The sequence below is a fragment of the Lampetra planeri genome, chromosome 12 (genome assembly GCF_965212315.1).
Source record: "Lampetra planeri chromosome 12, kcLamPlan1.2.h2, whole genome shotgun sequence".
In the NCBI taxonomy this organism is placed as follows: domain Eukaryota; kingdom Metazoa; phylum Chordata; class Hyperoartia; order Petromyzontiformes; family Petromyzontidae; genus Lampetra; species Lampetra planeri.
The window spans coordinates 8,676,667-8,697,591 of record NC_136118.1 but is presented as its reverse complement, the minus strand read 5'-3'; the positions used below and the strand labels follow the sequence as shown (position 1 = coordinate 8,697,591).

At 48.4% G+C, this 20,925-nt stretch overlaps 1 long non-coding RNA gene across 1 annotated transcript; it reads right to left on the bottom strand.

Annotated features, from left to right (window-relative positions):
* Positions 1-2,725: 2,725 nt before the first annotated feature.
* Positions 2,726-4,397, bottom strand: LOC144721829 (uncharacterized). Its single transcript, XR_013585983.1, has 3 exons — positions 4,266-4,397; positions 4,072-4,166; positions 2,726-3,655 (listed from the first exon to the last, which is right to left on the bottom strand). It is a non-coding gene; the product is annotated as an uncharacterized LOC144721829 (long non-coding RNA).
* Between the last annotated feature and the right edge of the window lie 16,528 nt (positions 4,398-20,925).

Here is a 20,925-nt window from a genome sequence, read left to right as displayed (position 1 = left end):
CGGTGTTGGCCGTGAGCGTGAATCGAACCCGGGTCGCCGGGTTCGTGGCGCAGCGTAGCGCTAACCGCTACACTACCTTCAAACACACACACACACATACACACTCCTGTACACACACACACACGCGCACACACACACATACACACTCACTCACACACTGCTCGCCTCTCCCCTGTTACCCCCCCCCCCTCTCCCCGCACGATGAATTAGAGACCAAAACCCGACAATGCATTAATATATTTAAACAAATAATAACAAATAATAAATAAAGACGGGAGAGGAAAATGATCATCCCTCCTCCTCCTCCTCCTGTGCGCGTGTGTGCGAGGGGAGTGGGGGGGGGGCGCTGCTTCTGCTGTTGTTGTTGTTGTGTGTAATCCGTGGCAGTGATTTGGAGCGCATTTTGCAAGATGTCATGAGAATGTCACTTGTGTTAGAGATAACGAATAAGGCAGCGGCCGCGGGTTTAGGGGCTATTCATTCGCCGCGCCGCGGACGCGTATAGATCGGAAGAAAAATTGCGCGTGCAATAGCCCGGAAAATAGAAGTTTGATGAATGGCTTCCCACTGCAAAGCAAAGGTCTTCCCTCATAATCAGGCGCATTAACTTGTGTTGGTCTATCTGTCTGCTCTAAATCATTCTGCTGCTGCTGATGTTGAGTGTGGTTGGGGAGGAGGGGGGATGGAGGGGAGGGGGGTGGTGGGTTGGGCGGGAGGGGGGTAGAAAGTGGGAGTGAGCGTGGGTGATTGCAGATGGGTGGAGCAAAGAGACAGCGCACGTGGATGTCGGAGGTGAGCACGTGTGTGCGTGTACACACACACGTGTATGTAGGAGGTGTGTGGGTGTGTGCGTGTACACACACGTGTATGTAGGAGGTGTGTGCGTGTACACACACGTGTATGTAGGAGGTGTGTGGGTGTGTGCGTGTACACACACACACGTGTATGTAGGAGGTGTGTGGGTGTGTGCCGAACTAATACGAGTCGATCTAACCCTAGGTCGACTCAGCCTTAAGTGAGTACCTGGTGCATATATAAAGACAAAGGCGGCCGGGCGTGGTGCTGGTTATCCACCCCCTCGTGTGCCGTACCGGTCTTCAAAGGTGTTCGCTAACAGCACTTGCCCCAACAGTCTGGTCAAGGCTATCGGGAGATCTTTGCCGTGGTATGCTTTGTATGTATGCACAGGTGTGTGGGTGTGTGTACCACGCGACACATAGATAGGCCAGCGATGTCGAGTGTCACGTAGAGGTAGAGTGACACATCGACACGTCAGAGAGGGAGAGTGACGCACACCTCCCTGGCCTATCTCATGTGCTGGGGTGGCACATAGACCCATGCACTCGTGCACACACGCACCTCTGTGGCCCGATCGATGTGACACTCTGCCGATATACATGCCGTGTGGCACGTGAACCAGCGCACGCACCATGTCGAGGGGCCTCTATCCATCCCGTGTGACACTTTACCTGGCTGGCCTCTTTCTCTCTCTGTGTGCCGTGAACAACAAAGGCCCGTTGCCTGAAACGTCGCCCTACAATAACACCTTCCGCGAACAAATTAAAAGCCGCACCCCGTCATTGCCGAATGTGTGGAATAACAAATTTAAGAAAAAAATATCACAGCCCACGCTGTACGGCTGGGGGGAAAAAGGCTGCCGCGTTTGATCTCCTCGCTCCCTTTCTCGCATCTCCTCCCGTCGCCGCGCGGCACGAGCTTGGTCGCTGGACGGAGAGCAATTGTGACGGCGGCGGTGGAACACTCCGTGAAAGCCATTAAACCGCGAGGACATGAGAATTTAAAGTCTGTCACATTCGCCGCGGCGCTTGCCGGCCGAAACGATACTTTGACACGCACCGAATAGAGGGTTGGAAGGTCAGGGGCGCGCGTGTGTGTGTTTGTGCGTGTCTGTGTGTGTGTGTGTGTGGGAGCGGTTAGCGCGCTGCGCTACGAACCCGGCGACCCGAGTTCGATTCCCGCTCACGGCCAACACCGGTGACGATTATCTGAACCGGTCCCGGGCTTCCCCTAGGTCGACTCAGCCTAAAATGAGTACCTGGTGCGGTGTGTAAACAGCGACACTGGGGAGACAAAGGCGGCCGGGCGTGGTGCTGGCCACCCACCCCATCGTGACTTTCATAGGTGCTCGCTAACATCACTTGCCCCTACATTCTGTTAAGGATATACGGGGGATCTTTGTCTTTTTATTTTGTGGAGCACAGTGGGTAGCGCACGGCGTGAAAAACCCGGCCACCCGAGTTCGATTCCCGCACACGGCTAAGAACAGTGGCGAATATTTGAACCAGTCCAGGGTTTCCCCCTGGTCGACTCGACCTCAAATGAGTACCTGGGCCGTACCGGCCATGGATATAGGTGCACCCTTGCCCCACCAACCTGTGACAGGCTATACGGGTGGGGTGGGGATCTTTGTCTTTTGTGTGTACAGCTCTGAGATTGTGACGTCAACACAAGCTGCTGCCTACCGAATTCAAAAGACGAAGTATCAAACCCAACACACGAACGATCGCCTCTGATCTCGTGCATGAGAGCCATGTATCTCAGCGTCGCGGCGACGGGCCACGGCTGTGGATGACCTGGCAAGGATTTGTAAAAGTCATTATCGAGGGCACAGTGGGTAGAACAAATACAAACGCGCAATTAACGAATCATAAGATTTTTCACTTGCAGACGAGAACTTCGCCCAAACGAACAACGACTCACAAGGGAGGAGGATTCCACGAGGAATACGAACATTAAATCAACAGACAGAAATAATCACCGATCCAGTCAGCTCATGTGCAGGAGACCAGCGGTTTGTTGCGTCGCAGAAGCATCGCGAGAGATGGAGATGGACCGTAGAGTTTTTCGACCAATCGTGGGTTTGCCATGACTAACGGTGATTCGTATTTTATTTTTTTATACCCAGAAAAGCCTCGCCGAGTCTCAATAAATATTCGTAGGACGGTCCTCATTCGGTAAGTTTGGCCATTTCTTGTTTTAAACCACGAGTCTCGCGACTTTTTTTTTTAGGGCAGTGCATTGAAATGTTTGGTCAATTAATTTTATTTACACAGGAGAGGGTTGTCTGAGCTAATCGTAGTTTAGGAGGGCCCCGTTATTGAAGCAATGTTTCTTGTGCGAATAAAAGGAAACTGGCCAAGGCAGAAGCAAAAAAAACCCAACCACGAAAACTCGGAGATAGAATTCAGACGAGTTCACAAACCCTCGATTTGCTGTCCTGCCATCTCGTGGTCACCACGCAGCACAGCGGAATTGTGAGTTCTACAAACATGGATATAATCCACCAACTCTCTACTCGGAAGGACTGCAATCTCAGGTGTGCTCCATCGAAATAAAATGTGGCATTTTTTTTATTTTTAAATCCGGATATCCGTCAATTAAATGTATACCATCACCACGGCTCTTAATCAGTATTGATATCTCACCGTCATCGTTCATTAGCTGCTGCGAGTTATTCACATCATGCACTGGGACGAATGTTTCCAACGCATTCCAATGGAATTCTTCTCAGTGGACGGACGGCATGGTGCTGCCCCCTACTGTGCGGGCCAAATATCACGTGACGAGAAATCAGAGGGAGCTCCGTGGTGTCCACTTCCGCGGACTGTTCGGCATCACGAAGCGTTGCAATGTTCTGCAAGCACCAACGGAATAGAATTGGGGAAAAGAGACAAAACAATAAACAGTCAAACTGTCTTGATGAACCTATGCTATTGTTTCAATCCCTCCAGGCGGTCAACATCGGACTGACAAACACCCACAGCCATCTGCCGCACAGGCTTGATACACATTGTAACAAAACAACTCACCACTGTGGCCTTAACAGAAAACAATGTATAATAGGCGACGTTCTGAGAAATGGCTCTCATTCATAGCACACAATTCGGACAATTGCCCTTGTGGATAGCACATGCTATAAAGAAGGGCCATTGCACGAAACGTCGGGCATTGCATATCCTAATAAAGGTTACGAGTAAAGGGCTGGCAGAAGGGCTCTACCCTCTGATGAGCACGGTTGGCTACGTACGGTGCGAAAGAAGTTCCACATACGTAGATTGCCTCTCCAGAATGTGCTGGCCTTCCCTTCCACGTTTGCCGGACGTCTTGAATGAGACGCTCCCGCACTTTGCCTCGCCACACGCGACCTGCCGATCGAATAAAACCATGGTGGTGCCAATGCTTCATAACACGTGCGAGCGAACAGAAGCGGCGGGCTTTATTCTACACACACACATATAGAACACCTTCACCGTTGCTTTCAACTGCCGCACGTGCCAGGGACTCGAATGGATTAGAACCGGCGACCATCCTCTGGATTGCGATCCCATCATGGGGCAGTGGTCGCAATGATAAACACCCGTTTGGCATCCCACGCGTTGAAGGAGCGTTCCTCCGGAATGCGTCAGGAAATAAATAACTAGCGCGCGATTAATGTGGCTTCGTTACAAACAACCCAGCCGCAGAGCGCGACCGCGCAGTAAAACAATAATGAGGGCGATTGCAGAGATGATTGTAATTGATGATATACGGCCCTGGCGGCGATCGAGTGGCGGCGATGATGCCGCTACTGATGATGATGATGGCGAAAGAAATCGCGGCTGTGAGTGAGCGAGTGCGCGCCGATAGGAAAAAATTAGCACGCGGCGGTGATGAATGGAGAGAGATGGATGGGTGAGTGAATGGGTGTGGACGGGTGAGTGAGCGTGTGCGCGTGCGTGCGTGTGCATTCGTGGGGAGGGGGTGTGAGTATTTACGTGTTTATATGTGTGTGTGTCTGTTTGTGTCTGTGCGTAGTGTACACGTAAATGTGTGTGTGTCTGTTTGTGTCTGTGTTTGTGCGTAGTGTACACGTAAATGTGTGTGTCTGGGGATGTGGGGAGCGGCATACCGCAGCAGTCAATGCTTTGCGCGACGAACCCGCCCACCAGAGTTCGACTCCCGCCCACGGCCAACGGTGACGATTATCTAGACCGGACCTGAGCCTGCCCTACGTCGACTCTGGTGCGGTGTGTTAACATCGCCACTGGGAAGACAAAGGCGGCCGGGCGTGGTTGCTGGCCACCCACACCCACTCGTGTGCCGCTCTGGCCGTCATAGGTACTCGCTAACAACACTTGCCCCAACAGTCTGTTCAGGCTATATGAGGATAGGGGTCTTCGTCGTTTTGAATGTACGTGTGGGAGCGGTGGCGTAGTGGTCAGCGCATTGCGATGTTGAACCTGGCCGGGCATGGTGAAGTATGGTTACACAACCCCCACGATAGACTCGGCACGGTGGGTGGGGAGGGTGGGGAGGATGGGGGGGGGCGGGATATTCATCCAGCAATAGATTGACATCGTCACAACCATCAGCCATGGTCAATCCACTGTTTGGATGAAGACCTGTAGAGGATGAATATCGGATGGTGATGACGATTTAGTGGATGACAATAATCGCATGCCCCCCCTCCCCAACACGAACTCCGACTTGACAACCGCGCATTTGTCGCCATCGCGTCGGCGTCATTCAAATCTCAGCCACGCGCTTGCTCGCCTTCGCCCCGTCTCTCAAATCCACGCAGGCCAATGTCCTGGGCGATAAACTACGGCGGCAGACGGTGACCCAACCATCCACCCATCCACCCATCCACCTCCTCCCGAACGCGCGCATCGATCGATCGAGCGGCGACCACGGATAAAAGAGTGCGGGGAGAAAGCGCTACCCTTTCAATCCGCAATTAATGCTCGACAAAAAAAAATCGAAGCGGTAACTTTAGTAGGGGGGGGGAGGGGGGGGAAAGGCATTTTAAGAAGGAGATTTATCGTGGCCCCGGTGTCTCTCTCGCTCGCACACCCTCTCTCTCTCTGAGAAGCTCGCAATTGCTCGAGAGGAGGTATAGACGGCTCAATCGTCTGGGGAGGGAATGATTGATTACTAAATAGCACTGATGTGGGGCTGTGTGGACGCGAGCCGTAGTACCCGCCCGTAATTCCTCAAACTTCAATTTTACGGGCGATTGAGCTAAGCATGTTCCTGACAAAGTTGATATATGTATTAATTTGCTTTATAAGGTGAGTAATTACCTCCCTGGAAACTGTTAGACATAGTATTGAGCGAATTTGCATATTAATCAAATTCTAGTTGGAAACGAAGGAGGTCGGTGGGCGCTCTCTCTCTCTGTGCTCGGTAAATCGTGGCCGCCCTCGATCTCGCCCCGGTAAAAGGGGTGGCGGTCCGGAGGGCCACGGCTCAGAGATGGCGAGACCCACGAATTGTTTTCTTTCTTCTACTTCTCGTGCGCACATCCCCCCCCCCCACCTTCGGTTTTATTTATCAACACCCCAAGATCAAATATGGCAGAGAAACATCGATAACCACGCTGCCGTGGTTATCATGCAGGTGATGAGCAACGCTGCTGCATGGACTTGTAATCCAGATGTCGCCGGCTCGATTCGATCTCCCGGCGCGGGAGTTGATCGGGCGCCACGGTGGCGAGATGTTAACTTCCTCGCCTGGTATACAGGAGGGTCGCGGGTTAGATTCCGACCCTGATGCATGCTGTATATTTGGAGGTCGCGTGTCTCTCTCCTCGTGGTGGCGTGGATTTTTCTCCGGGTCCTCCGGTTTTTTCCGCTCCGCGTTTTGAAACGTGCGCTGAGAGTATTTGGCTGCTATAAACGTCCACGTGAAAAGCAACTTCGTTGAGCTATCCTTTGTGTTCAGGTCGCTTCTTAAAAAGAGCTATATAGCTCAGTGGGCCTTACCTCGTAAAATAACAAATAGTTTAGTTTGATAAATATATATTTCACCCGCTCCTCACCCGCCCCTCACTCCACAACCACACAACGAGGAAGTTTATTAAATCTCACCCCGCCTCTATCCACCCAGCATCATATAAACGGTTCATCACGGTTAGCCGATAAGTGGTGGGGTACAGTGTGGGTACTTCCAAATCTTCCAAAACGCCTTTGCCAGCGTGGAAGCGTGACTCTTGAGAGCTCCCTCTGGTGAAAGCTCCTCCACCAGCAGTGGCACGAGCACGCAATTGCAAGGCTGCGTCTTTACCTTAAGAAAAATACACGTGGAATTTTACGGTTCATACTTGCCAGGCCATGGGCCTTTCTGAATGGTTTGCAACACGGCATTGCTTGAAGCAGGAAAAGCCTGCACTGTACTTGCCTCGTCTGAGTCTCATCAGTCGGCGGTGTTCTGTTAATGAGAATCAGTATTTATACAGGAGGAATCCGATGAGCCATGAAGCTTTTTTTATGGGCGGGGCAAACAAATGCCACGGGGCGCCACCGGTGCTTTACAGGCAATAAAGAACTCTCCACCAACAGTGCAGTCGAAAAACAATAGGCACTACGTGGGGGATTATGCGTAATCAATTAAGAGACAATTAACGACACAGGCCTATCCTGCCACCAAAAAAGGTAACATTACATACAATTAAATCAGGTTTATTTAGGTTAACCAACCTTTATAAGCCCCCCCCCTCCCCCCACTAGAATATTGTTTAAATTTGCTGATGCGACTCTGCAAGTCAAAACCGAAGCAGCGTGGTTGTTGCTTCTACCAATACCGCAGAGCAGCATTGTTCCAGGAGGTCGGGAAATGCGTCATTCACTACAGAACATTACAGAGTCATACCCCGCTCCCCGTCGGGGATGCGTTCCTGAAATGTGCGACGACGAATATCGAAGCGACGTTAAATCAAATAGATCTACAGGGCCAGTGGTGGGTGGCTGGCGGTGAAGAAGGTCGAGCGGCAACGGACACGAGAAAGAACGGACGATACCGTCGACGACGTAAGTGCGGGGTCGAGGCGACGCAAATCGGGTCGCGGTAATTCATAAAGCGACGGCGTATTAGCGAAACGACGTCAAAGGGTGAGACGTCAAAAATATACCGTATTCATCTTCTTGGTTCTTTCGGTAAAGTCACGTAGAAGGGAAATAATAAAATAACAAAAATAAAACATAATAAAATACAATTCTCACGACGTTTCGGCCACAACGCAAGCAGCCGTCCTCGGGTGAAGAACAGGTCTGTCGGAAAGACAGCGTCTGAATGTTTTTCCGACAGACCTGTGCTTCACCTGAGGACGGCTGCTTGCGTTGTGGCCGAAACGTCGTGAGAATTGTATTTTATTATGTTTTATTTTCATTATTTCCCTTCTACGTGACTTTACCGAAAGAACCAAGAAGATGAATCCCTGCAGTCACGAAAGCTTTAAAGCGAAAAATACCGTATTGTATTTCCTGATGGTAAACAGGCAACTGTGTGTTCGTTTCGATATCCATAATCTACCTCGACCGGACATAATACCATGTGTTTGATAATGTAGCTAACTTGGAATCAGCTGTGAAACCATACACACGGAGTCTAACGTATAAGAGTCTAACTCGATGGTGAAACCGCGTTCGTAGTGGCCACTCTACCCCTTTGGCCTCTCTGTAACGCTGTGAAGCAGGACCATTGCTCGAAACGTCGCCTATTTAATATTGTTTTCCTTTTTAATGCCACAATGTTATTGACGAATGTGTTGATGTGTGTGTGTATATACTATATGTGCACGTGCATGAATCGATATTTAATCGATTGTTATACATCAGAGATTGCCATAATACACATGCGCAGACTACGTGTGCGTGGTTATGCGAGTGTTTGTGCACTTGCACGTGCGTCTGCCTATGTGCACGCGTGTGCATTTATTGAGTGTGCGCATATAGTTGGGGGGGGGGTGGGCGGTCGTGTGGTGGTTAGCGCACTTCGCTGCGAACCCCGCCCACCCGAGTTCGATTCCGCGCTCACGGCCGATATCAGTGACGAATATTTGAACCGGTCCTGAGCCTCTCCTACTTGGTGTTGACCACCTCTCCCACCCCCCCTCCCCCCTCGTGTGCCGTGCCGGCCTTCATAGGCGCTCGCTATAATGGGGGGGGGGGACTTGCGTATTTTGTCTACGCGTGTGCGCGTGCACACATGATGTTGACATATATAACGTGCGAGTGTTAGGGTGTGTGCGAGTGTTAATGTGTTAATGTGTGTGTGTGCAAGTGTTAATGTGTGTGTGCGAGTGTTAATGTGTGTGCGAGTGTTAATGTGTGTGTGCGAGTGTTAATGTGTGTGTGCGAGTGTTAATGTGTGTGTGTGTGCGAGTGTTGATGTGTGTGCGAGTGTTAATGTGTGTGTATGTGCGAGTGTTAATGTGTTAATGTGTGTGTGTGCGTGTGTTAATGTGTGTGTGCGAGTGTTAATGTGTGTGTGCGAGTGTTAATGTGTGTGTGCGAGTGTTGATGTGTGCGAGTGTTAATGTGTGTGTGCGAGTGTTAATGTGTGTGTGCGAGTGTTAATGTGTGTGTGCGAGTGTTAATGTGTGTGTGTGCGAGTGTTAATGTGTGTGTGCGAGTGTTAATGTGTGTGTGCGAGTGTTGATGTGTGCGAGTGTTAATGTGTGTGTGCGAGTGTTAATGTGTGTGTGCGAGTGTTAATGTGTGTGTGCGAGTGTTGATGTGTGCGAGTGTTAATGTGTGTGTGCGAGTGTTAATGTGTGTGTGCGAGTGTTAATGTGTGTGTGCGAGTGTTAATGTGTGTGTGCGCGAGTGTTAATGTGTGTGTGTGCGAGTGTTAATGTGTGTGTGCGAGTGTTAATGTGTGTGTGCGAGTGTTGATGTGTGCGAGTGTTAATGTGTGTGTGCGAGTGTTAATGTGTGTGTGCGAGTGTTAATGTGTGTGTGCGAGTGTTAATGTGCTAATGTGTGTGTGTGCGTGTGTTAATGTGTGTGTGCGAGTGTTAATGTGTGTGTGTGCGAGTGTTAATGTGTGTGTGCGCGAGTGTTAATGTGTGTGTGTGCGAGTGTTAATGTGTGTGTGTGCGAGTGTTAATGTGTGTGTGTGCGAGTGTTAATGTGTGTGTGTGCGAGTGTTAATGTGAGCGCACATTTGCTGCCGCCGTAACCGCCCTAATAGGTACTCGTCAACATAATTTGCCCCTCTAACAGTCTTTATACTCTATGGGGGACCTTTGAATTTGCTTTTGTTCGTATGTGTGTATGTCCATATGCACGTCAGTGTATACCTGACGTGCAAATGTACGTGTGTGTGTGTGTTCATATGTATGAGGGTCTATGCGCACGTGTTTTAATGGGTTTATACGTGCACGTATTATGCACCCATAACAACCCACGCGTCCCTGCCCCACGCCGCTCTGAGTTAACTCGCTTAATCTTAACTGCAGCACTACACACGCACCACACACACACCACACACACACACACACCGCGCGCGTGCATGAAATCATCCAAATAGCAGAGAAGAGCCGTAATTGTGCAACCCTTCAAAGCGATTGGGTCCCATTCCCCCTGCGGAGCGCTCCCCAATCATTGGGATAATTGCACCCAAGCCGCGTTCACGAACCATCGCACGCAGCAACTACCCCGAGGCCCCCCTGCCTTGCAAAAGGGGGGGCCCGGGCAAAACAGCGGGGCCTGCTTCGCCACGTAAATAGAGATCCTTGTAATAGATAACAGGTGGGGGGGGGGGGGGGGTGGGAGCGGTGGCGCAGTCGTTAGCGCACCGCGCTGCTATAATCGGGGTCAACGTAAGTTCGTTCGATTCCCGAACGCGGCTCACGTCATCTGAGGCGAGCGGTGCAGTGAGCCAGCACCTCCTCCTCCTCACCAATCCGCACCACTGTCCGGCGTGGGAGGGGGGGGAAGCGATCATCCAGCAGTGGATTGACATAAAAGGGGCTTGTACCACGTACACTGCACGCAAGTTGTCATCACTCACAATTCACAAAATCCCACAGTGCGATAACGCCGCTCTTCTCCCCCCTCCTCCTTCTCCACTCCTGTGCACGCCCGAGATGCTCGTCTCAGTCAGGCGCGTTCATCCCTTATGTCGCCTCAATTCATAAGCACATGTTCGCCATCTGATCTCACGAGGGCTTTGTCTCCCCCCCCCCTCCCACCTCCGCGCCTCCTCCACCCACCGAGTTTTAATCATAAGCAAGAGCTGAAATCAAGTGGCCTGAATTACTGCACGACGCTGCAAGGTAATGGCTAATGCTATGTAATTGGCCGCGACCAGGAAAAAAAGGGACACAAATCCGCGTGCGGTGCGATGCGAGATTTGCAAACAATCTGAATTCACGTAGCGCCCAAAATAAGGAAAATTCACGGAAGGTTTTTACAGTGGCCCAAAAGTCAGGACGCATAGGGTTATTTAATTTATTTTAACAAATGCTCAAAAAAACTGCGGTTAACATAAATGTAGTGTCTTTGAGCTGTACGCCTTTTGGCGTCCTCTGGTCGAGCACCAATTGGGTCGAGGCTCAAAAGAAAGCCGTCCCTGGTGTGGACCAATCAGTTTCAAGGACAATGCCAATATATTATCAGTGTGTTTTGTTTGAATTTTTACTGCAAGTATTGCGGTTAATGCAGACATTAATCCTTGTAAAAAGGTTTCAGTTTTGTTGCCAGAAAAAAGGGGAAAACCCCTATTATTATGAATTTAGGGCTTTATATAAAAAACATAGATTACAGGTGTAATCAATTATGTTTTGTTTTCTCAATTTATTAGCAGGCTCCCTTTGGTCGAGTTTTATAAACGACGGATTTGAGGTGACCCACACGGAAAGTAAAATATTCATTGTGATAACAATTGATAAAAAAAAATGAACTTGTATGTATGTTGAACTTATTTAGGAACCTACGTAGCCAACCATGCAAATCGAATAAACAACTAAAATGTTTCATTGCCAGTGTTACAGTAAATTAAAATAACTCAAATGTTCCCTGCCTTTTGGGCCACCCTATATACACACGTCAACATATACAAACATATCCATACACTCATCTATACGAGTAATCGAGGGAATTCTACCGTGGTGTAATGCTTGCCTAGCCCACTGGACTTGCAATCCAGAGACTGGCCGGCACGATCCGATCTCCCGGTGTGGCAGTTGAAACTCTTGACAATTTCCGTAAATCTCGCAAGCACCACCACCACCACCACTCCCCGTCTCTGTCCACCCAACAACATGAATTGGTGCACCGCAGTTCGACGACGTGGAGTGGGGTAAAGTGGGGGTGATTTCCACCACTTCCAACGCGTTTGACCCGTGTGGGTAGAAGAGTAGGCCAAAATACCCCCCCCCCTCCCAGAGGCGTTTTCAAGAGGTACCTCGAATTATGGGAAGCCCTTTTCTGTCGGCAGTGGCGCGAGAGAGAAGAAAAGACATTGCAGGTCTGCGCCTTTTGCCTTCTGCTCGTTACCGGCAACAGGAGTAGTCCGCTTTTTATCGGCTTCAACGTCGCACTCCGCGGGAGGCCAATTACTTACATAGTGTATAGGTTCACTTTTCACGCATGATATTACACTTGTAAGTGTTCGACGCGACACTTGAAGCAATTCCGAATCGTACGCTGATTCTGGCCTATATGAGCGAAACTAATAAACCTACATGCCGTAAGTTTGGGAGTCCACAATAAGTAATTGTATATGTTGTAAGCATAGTCATGGATATGTGTACGTCAAATGTCATTTCTTTATCTTCTTAGGTTTTTTCCGGTAAAGTCACGTAGAAAGTAAAATAAAATAAAAACAAAAATCACGACGTTTCGGAGGCAACACAAGTCTCCGTCATCAGGTGGGACCGTCACAGCCAGATTAGCTGTATCGGAGACTTGTGTTGCCTCCGAAACGTCGTGATTTTTGTTTTTATTTTATTTTACTTTCTACGTGACTTTACCTAAAAAACCTAAGAAGATGATTCCTTGCAGTCACGAAAGCTTCAAATCTAGAGTCATTTCTTTAGTACTCCACTAGGACATCATGAGAATGTTAATCAACCGCTCGCTAACGATGTTCTACGTGAAAGATATGTGCAGTTATCGCGGTGCATATGCGTATTATGGTTGTTTTAATGTTTCCCCCACATATACACGAGGTTTCTCCAGGTACGCCAATCTCTTCCCTCACCATCAAAGTATATTTTTAAATGTGTTCCGCATTCATTACAGGCAAGACTCTGCCGATTAGAAGCCTTGAGACTGAGTTTAAATATATTTTTTTAAATCAATTATTTCCTGATTATTAGAACGAACATCACATTCATTTAAAACCAAGTACATGCATGTTTTTTCTTATCACTGCCAGAAAGAAGATAAACACTCAACACTTCGGCCGAGTGGCCTCATTGAGTAAATATTGATGACGACAGCAATATAGAGTCCTGAAAAATACAGGTTGTCCACGTTGCGGCGACAAATCACGCAACTAATACTACACCCAACGTGAACTAAACTTCTTAATAACACCGCGTTGACTAGAGGGGTAGACAGATGATTGAGATTTATTGTGGCCGAGGTAACATATTTATCAGTGGGGGGGGGGGCAGTGGTCTTTATTTCGGGGGAAGGGGGGCAGTGGGCCTTAGCAAAAGAAAAAACGCTGCCATAAAATCGGCAACGTGATTCATGCGAACGCCGACTGAGACCGCCCCGGCGCTCGAAGGGCTCACGTGGGCCAGCACACTCTGCTGTGCACATGCTGCGTTCCCGTGTGAGAACGTGACATGATGTGGACATGGCACGTTCACGATGGACACTCAAGAAAAGATGGACTTTGCGGCGTGCCAAAGTGGCTCACGGCTGCTCCGCGTTCCGGTCTGTCCCGGCTGGAGATTTGAACGAAACGAAACTTTTATTATAGCAGGTAAGGCCCACTGAGCTATATTAGCTCTTTTTCAGAAGCGACCTGGCCACAAATGATAGCTCAACGAAGTGGCTTATCGCGTGGAGATGTAAAGCGGTCAAATTATTCAAAACGCGCGTTCATTCTAAACGTGGAGGGGGGAAAAAAACCGGAGGACCCGGAGAAAAATGCACGTGGCCACGGCGAAGAACACGCAGAACGAACTCCGAATATACAACATGCGTCAGGGTCGCGATCGAACGACATTTACAGTTGGAGTACGACGTTTCGCTGCTGATTACACCCAGCTTAATCGGGCGATAGCCTCTCCCACGTGTACGTGTGCGGATATAACTGTGCCGTCCCGCGTGATTTAGAACGGACTGGCTCTTCTCTAGAGAGCTCCCTCCAGTCGAGACCCTTCCGCCCAGCAGCCGCGCGAGCAAGCGAGTGCAGGGCCTGCACCTTTACTTTACACCGCTGTAGGTACGGGGGGGGAGGGGGGCTGCTACGTCGTTCGGGATCGCGCACGCGTCTTAGTTACGCGAGGCAGTTGTCACATCCACGAATCGCCCACCCGCTCCGTCCTTGTTGTCATGGACTTTTAAAAAAAATCAAACGCGTTTTTATTTATACAAGCTCGCAGTACTTGTGTCTGCGGGATATTTATGGGACGCTGGGTGGGTGTGCGCGTGTGTGTGGGCGGGTGCTATGGAGGAGGCTCGTGAAGGACGCTCCTGGTCAGTTGGAGGCAGTCACCCTCCAACACCAACGGAGGGCAGAGGAGCGACGCCCACAACAACGAGCGGAGCGCCGGGCGACTAAAATGCAGCAAGTTGGCACAGTAGGGGGCACAGCTGGTGCATCTGCTAGTCATCTCAGTCAGTCAACCCATGGCACATGGGTCTGTCCCGTGACCTGTCAGCAAGCCTGCGAAACTTCACGTGGCCTCAAAGTGCACCTGGACTGGCACAGGCGCCCTGGTGACGTCACCGTCACTTAGTGGCGAATGGCGGGTATTGTCTTGTGTGGGGAGCGGTGGTGCAGCGGTTAGCGCGGTGCGTTACGAACCTGGCGCCTCGAGTTCGATTCCCGCTCAAGGCCAACACCAGTGACAATTATTTGAACCGGTTCTGGGCATCCCCTAGGTCGACTCAGCTTCAAATGAGTACCGGGTGCGGTGTGTAAACATCGCCACTCGGGAGACAAAGGCGGTCGGTCGTGGTACTGGCCACCCACCCCCTCGTGTACCGTTCCGGTCTTCATTGGTGCTCGCTAACAGCACTTGCCCCAACAGCCTGTTAAAGGCTATACGGGAGATCTTTGTCTGTGTGCGTGTGCGAGCGCCGTAATAGAATGACCGTGCGATGATGATATCAAGTCGCCCGCATGCCCCGCGAGTCTCATAAAGAATGATGACCTCTTCACTCGATGGGGCCTCCGTTTCCACTTACACGACTCTGTTTATTAAGGCGTCGTTGCACGCGTACTCATCGTTCGGTTTTGGCAGGTCAAACTCAAATTGCGGATGATATACTACACTCGTTAATGATTATTTTTTTTACGGGCACAATTTAATAGTTACTCAAATCAGTTCCACGTATTCCCGGCAAGCGAGCGAATTGGTTGGCGCCCAAGTGTTAATCTCGTCTTGCGGGCCAATCTGCGTCTTACCTGGTGCTTACCCAGGGGCATCGCGGTGGCAACGTCGGCTATTAGATATGTTTCGATTTGAGCCCACAATGTTATTGACGAATGGGTTAGTTTTTGTTTGTGTGTAGTTACACGTCCGTCAACATACATATACATCTTCTTGGTTCTTTCGGTAAAGTCACGTAGAAGGGAAGTAATAAAATGATAAAAATAAAACATAATAAAATTATTCTCACGACGTTTCGGCCACAACGCAAGCAGCCGTCGAGGCGACAGACTCTGTCGCTTCGACGGACCTGGTTTTCACCTGAGGACGGCTGCTTGCGTTGTGGCCGAAACGTCGTGAGAATAATTTTATTATGTTTTATTTTTATTATTTTTTTACTTCCCTTCTACGTGACTTTACCGAAAGAACCAAGAAGATGAATCCCTGCAGTCACGAAAGCTTTAAATCAAAATACATATACATCGTTACGCTCCGCACACGCCCGATGATTGCTAAACACGTCCTACGTGCGTGACGTAGATAGCGCGGATTCAAATGAAGATTTAAATGGTGTGCGCGTGTGTGCATAGGTGTAAGTGTGCTCGCTAACAGCACTTGGCCCAACAGTATGTTAAGGCTATAGGGGGGATCTTTGTCTTTTCTACGCGTGCGTTCACGTGACGCGGCCGTCACCAATTCAGTGTTGTACCACGTGATGTTTGGCTTCTGTTTGGAGGGATAGAGGGGTGCGGTACGGACTGGAGAGGAGATGGACTGATGCGGTACAGGAGGATGTGGAGCTGATTGGAATTCATCTTGATTTGAAGCTTTGGTGACTGAAGGAATCCATACTCTTTGGCTCTTTCGGTAAAGTCACGTAGGTAGAAAAATAAATACTATTTTTATTTGGTTTAATTTTTCTACCTACGTGACTTTACTGATTGGAATTGCAGTTGACCGGCACCAACGGTATCAAGATCGGCCTCTGTGGAGGAAACTCGCGATGGACGCTACTGGGCAGTTGGAGGCAAATAAGCGGACACTCACAACAACGAGCGGATCGCCGGGTGTCTAAAATTGGTCGAGCTGGCACAGCGTCTGCAAGTCATCCCAGTCAACAAACTCACAACATCTGCATTTATCCCGCGACCTCCAGCTAGCGAGCCCTTTCGACACTTCACGTGACCTCAACGTGCACCTAGTCTGGCACAAGCGCCGTGGTGACGTCACCGCCACTTCGCGGAGAACAGAGGCGACTATTGTTGTTGTTGTTGTTCTACGTGACGTGAATCGCAGGGTCACCTCTGGGACGCGTGGCAACTCAACCAGGCCGCGTTCGTGCAACGCGTGAATATTGTGCCACGTGTAGGAGGTGGCAGAGCCTTTGCCATTGCAGCACCAACGTTTTGGTACAACCGTGTTTCCTCCATTAAAATCATACATCTTCTGCTTCAAAAAATGTTTCGTGAAGCAGAACGTTCGTGCTGGATACAGCCACATTTCCATATGTGATTTGTAAATTTAATTCGGAACAATATATTGAGATAATAGGTTTTTCCCCTTTCATCTGGCAACAAAACAGGTGTTAAGTTAAATTTCGATTTAAAGCTTTCGTGACTGCAGGGATTCATCTTCTTGGTTCTTTCGGTAAAGTCACGTAGAATGGAAATAATAAAATAATAAAGATAAAACATAATAAAATAATAGAAGAGGTCTTAAGTTGTTAAAACACCAAACTGAAACCTTTTACAAGGAATCGTGTCCGCATTAACCACAATATTTGTAGTCAAAGTGCAAACAATATATTGAGAGTTACATTTTTTTTATTGAGGGACTGTGTGTTGTCATGGTGTGGTCGGGGACTGTTTTTGCTGTCGTTTTACTGCCCTTCCAAAGATTGGGAATTGATTATGCAATTGAAAGGCATATGCTTTATTTATTCATTTAAGGGGTGCCACGGTGGCGAGATGTTATCTATCTCGCCTGGTATGCAGGAGGTCGAGGGTTCGACCCTGACGCCCGCATATTTTGAGTTTGTGTGTTCTGCCCGTGATCGCGTGGATTTTTTTTTTCTCCGTGTCCTCCGGGTTTTCCCCTCCACATTTTGAAAGATGCATTGAGATTATTTAGAAAATTTTGGTGCTATAAATGTCCAAATGATGGCCCACTTTGTTGAGCTATCATTTGTGTGCCAGGTCGCTTCTGAAAAATAAATGAATACCTCATTGGGCTTTGCCTGGTAGGATGGGGATGGTTGAGTGTTTTATTTGTGTGTGTTTTGGTGATTTGTTTACCTATTCTTGTATTTTGCACTACTGCCTTGTTTTTGTACTGTTGTCGTAACGTTCTTACCCTCCCCTACTGGACATCTGTGAAAAAGCGCTTTATAGCTCATCGGATTCCTCCAGTATCAATAAATGTTCTAATTGAGTGAGATTATGTACTGTTCCACAGTTTTTCCGACTCCACCACGTGTGCGCGAATGTATAACCGTAGTCCCCAGATGATATGCATAATACGAACATGTATATATAGGCGACGTTTCGGGGAACGACCCTTCTTCACATACTTTACTTGTTCGGGCCTCTGTGCGTGCTGTGAAGAAGGGTCATTCCCCAAAACGTCGCCTATTATACATTGTTTTCGTTTGAAGGCAGTTTTTTTTTTACCAATGTGAGTTTTTGCTGTTGCATGCTTGCGCACCGCTCCCAACTCAATATCACCAAATACATCGTTTAATTCCGGATTATAAGACGCTCCTGAAAGTAAGACGCACCCTATACGTCTGCCTGGTGTCAAAATTATACAAAACTGGTAACACACACGCCTAACGGAGGCGGGGGGGGGGGGTGGAGAAGTGCGTCTTATAATCCAGATGAAATGATAACTTGACAGAGCGGTGGGGGGGGGTGGTGGTTTTTTTTGGCCTCAGACACGAGGGAGGAGTGCCACCACGTGGTCTCTCACGCGCATTGCCAAGTTCACTGGACACGTACGGCACGCGTGTGCCGATCCACTGCTGGGTGAGTGGCTCCCCCCCCCCACCTCATGGTGGTTGTTTTGACCAAACTTCACCACGTTGGTCAGTGTGGGTTGGTGTAAGTGGGGTCCATAACCGGTTCAGATATCACTCGCCACTGATGTGAGCCGTGGCCGGGAATCGAACTCGACTTGCCTGGGTTGGTAGTGCAGTACGCAAAGCACTGCAGCACCGCACCACGTCCAAAGTGCTGCATCACAAATAATAATAATAATAAAACATACACCCCCTCGATTCTTACACAACAAAGTGCAATTTAATGTGCGTGTCTTAAATTCAGGAGTGGACTTTACTCAGTAAATCAATGCATCATTATAATTGCAACATAAGCGCCTGATTTCATTGATATGAATTGCCATTGCAGTCAGGTTGGTTTGTGGACCGCCCGACTCAGTTCTCAATGTTTGTGCACGGATCACCGTCTTCTTTCGCACGGCGGGAAGTTGCTCAGTCACGTGCTTCACGTGTTCATACGGAGGTTGTTCGGTAAGCTAATTGGGAGCGGTCTTCAGGGGTAGCCTCCCTGGTGAATGAATCTCTGAAACGCTGCTGGAGAACGATGGAAGTGCGCAGTGGCGTTCCCACGTGATCTCGTGGAGGTCACCGTGAATGGAACAGTGTTTCCATCTAAAGTTTGTTCAGAACGGTCAGATAATCTGAGACTTATCCTGAAAGCAAACACGCGCAAAAATGAGATTTGCAATTTTAGTCAATGTGACCTTGACCGTGACCCTGGTCAAATGAGCATCGGTGGCGCGTGGCACAAATATTTGACCAATAAAGTAAATACGCATGCACACAAACAGCACTGTTATCAATCCACCATTGAATGAAGGCCTCCCCATGCCATGCAGGTCCTGCCGATGAGCAGACCTCTCCATGCTGGTCAGCGTGGTTTGGAAAAGATGAGGAACCACAGACGCGGGGGGTCATAGAAAGTACAATCCAACGATGGTTATTGCCACACTGTCCACAACGTCGCACTGCCCACAGCAGCAGACAACACTTGCTATATGCATCCAGTTCAGCGTTTCATGGGTGATAAGTGTCAAAACATAATGAAATTAATAACTGTTAGTACACTACCAAAACATGTTTGATGTTCAGATTTGAAGTTTTCGTGACTGCAGGGATCCATCCTCTTTGGTTAACAGACTGCGAGACAAGAAGGTTCAACTGATCGAGTCGCTAACCTTTCTCAAGAGATGCCGCGATAACAAGGTAATACCGATCGCATTTACACTCACATCTGCTGCTGTCACTTCTCCTAACGCTAAACGGATCTTGTTTAAGGCCAGCCTATCGCTAATCTCAGAGAGAACAAGATTGCTCCGATTTTGAACTTGATAATTTAGACAAGACTCTCTTACAATCACACTTAAAATTAACAGATAAAATATCCACCTCTGATTGGGACCATGTAGATAACATGACACCATCAGAATATGAGAGCTCGGGGTAAGCATTTACACCAACACCATGTGAGACTAGGCTCTAAAGAAAGCTGTCTCGGGTGTGGACCAATCAATTTCAAGGACAGTGCATACATTATCAGAGTTGTGTTTTTTTGTTTGCATTCTGACTGCAGGTATTGTGGTCAATGCAAACATGACTCCTTGTAAAAAAGGTGTCAGTTTTGTTGCCAGATAAAAGGGTAAAAAAACAATTATCAAACCGTGATAAAATTGGGGCAAATGACCAAATATATTTAAAAGATTTTGATAAAGGAAAATAGTGTTTACATCTGGAGCAGGTAATTTATATATTGCCAGTGGAGATACAACAACGATTGGACCAGTTTCAGGAATGAATTATTATATACACGTAGAAAATATATGGGGCATTAATGTCAGGCAAAGCGTTGTTAGATTATGAATACTCAAAATGTTATTGAATAAATAATGCGGTATTAAGTTTGATTTATGCCAGCATCTGATTATCACATTAGAGTAAAATTACATGGTTACGTGTTTGGCCGCAGTCGCATCGTTACTCACTCGTTCATTGCTGAAATTGCGATGTTAACCCTTTGATATTTTGACCAACACTTGCCTTAATCGGCACATTTAAAATGTACAGTATTCAAAGTTTTGTTGTATGGTCTCCCTAAAGTCGCGAGGATATAAAAGTGGATATAAATCTGAGGAGGGAGTGGTGGTGTCGTGGTTCGAGCCCAGTGCTATGAATCTGGCGACTTGAGTTTGATTCATGGCCACGACCAACATTAGTGGCTAGTGATATTTAAAGCGGTCCTGGGCCTCTCATTTCACCAACCCACAGTGACCAGCTTGGTGAAGTATGGCCAAACAACCCCCCCATGCATACAAAATGGAAAGGCTTTCATCCAGCAGTGGATTAACAAAGGGCTGAGGTTTACATACTAAATGTATATAATTGGATTTCGACCTGTGGTGAAAGTGTAAACGTTCAATCAAAGTGGGTCTCAGAACAAAGAAAGCACAACTCAAAATTATGCATAAGACATGTAAGGAAAATGACATACGTTATGTGTACAATTATGGGTGACGTATACACATTCTATCTG